We start from the raw sequence: 1552 nt of genomic DNA on the forward strand, positions 1-1552 counted from the left end.
TCTTTAGCTCTTCTGTATCTTTGTTGAGTTTCTTTCTAGATGTTCTCCTTTAGCGAGAGTGGTGTGTTGAAGTCTCCTACTAGTATTGTGGAACTATCTATTTCTGTTTTCATTGTTGTTAGAGTTTGTTTTATGTATTTTGGAGCCCTGTCATTGGGTGTGTAGATTTTTATTTTGGTTAAGTCTTCATGGTAAATTGTCCCTTTAATCATTATATAGTGACCTTCTTTGTCTGTTATGGCATATTTTGTTTTAAAGTCTGTTTTATCTGAGATTAGTACTGCCACTCCTGCTGTTTTTTTGATAGGTATTTGCTTGATATATTTTTTCCATCCTTGAATTTTTTAATAAATTTACATTCTTTGTTTCTAAAGTGTGTCTTGTCGATAGCGTATTGATAGATCCTGTTTTTTTTATCCATTCTGTCACTCTCTGTCTCTTTATGGGTGCATTTAGGCTGTTTGCATTCAGTGTAATTATTGATAGGTGTGAGTTTATTGCTGTCATTTTGTAGTGCTTTTTTGTGGTGCTAACATTTTCTTTGTTCCTCTTACTCTTGTGTTGAGTTCATTTCATTTCTGGATTTCTTTTCAATTTCTTTTGTTTTTGTAGATTTTGTTTTTATTGAGACTTTATGTTTTTCTTCTTTATTTTGATGAGTAGTTTCTTAACTTTCTTTGTAGTTTCCTTGAAATTTACCCTTATCTTCCTCAATTTGAACCAGCCTATTATTAGTTGGTATTGCCTTTCCATTAGTTAGAAAGTTCTATACCTATACCATTTATTCCCTCTTTTATTGTTCTGACGTTGTCATCATTTACAGATTAACCTCTCTGGTTCCCTGTTGCAATTGTTTTGGTTTTGGATAGTCCTTGAGAGTTCATTTCCTCGGTTGGTATCTGTCTGGTACAATCTTGCATCCTAGATTCATGCTGTGGCCTGATGTCGTTTGTTCTCAGAACAGAGGACTCCCTTTAATAATTCTTGTAAGTTTGGTTTGGTTTTTACATAACCCCTTAATTTCTGTTTAAATGGAAATGTCCTAATTTCACCATCATATTTGAATGAATGTTTTGCAGCATATATTATTCTTGGTTGGCAATTTTTTTCCTTCAAGGTTTTATATATGACATTCCATTGCCTTCTTGGCAATGACTGCATGGTTTATGCCAGATGATCAGAGCCGAGTCTTATTGTTTCTCCTCTGTATGTGACTTTTTGATTTTCTCAAGCTGCTCTCAGGATTTTTCTTTGTCTTTGGTTTTAGTGTGATTATGATATGCATTGGAGTTTTTCTTTTGGAATTCTATCCTATATGGGGTTGTTGAGCTTCTGGGATGGTCAGCTTTTCATCATTCATGATATGAGGGATGTTTTCTGTCAGCAACTCTTCAATGATCCTCTCTGTGCTTTCCATTTCCTCTCCGTGTTCTGGAACTCCGGTTACTCACAAATTTTTGCCTTTGATTGTACCCCATGTAATTCTTAGGGTTTCTTCATTTTTCTTTTTTCACCTTTTTTCTGAAATAGAGCTGTATCCAAGTGTTTGTCT

The sequence above is a fragment of the Elephas maximus genome, chromosome 7 (genome assembly GCF_024166365.1).
Source record: "Elephas maximus indicus isolate mEleMax1 chromosome 7, mEleMax1 primary haplotype, whole genome shotgun sequence".
Lineage (NCBI taxonomy): Eukaryota > Metazoa > Chordata > Mammalia > Proboscidea > Elephantidae > Elephas > Elephas maximus.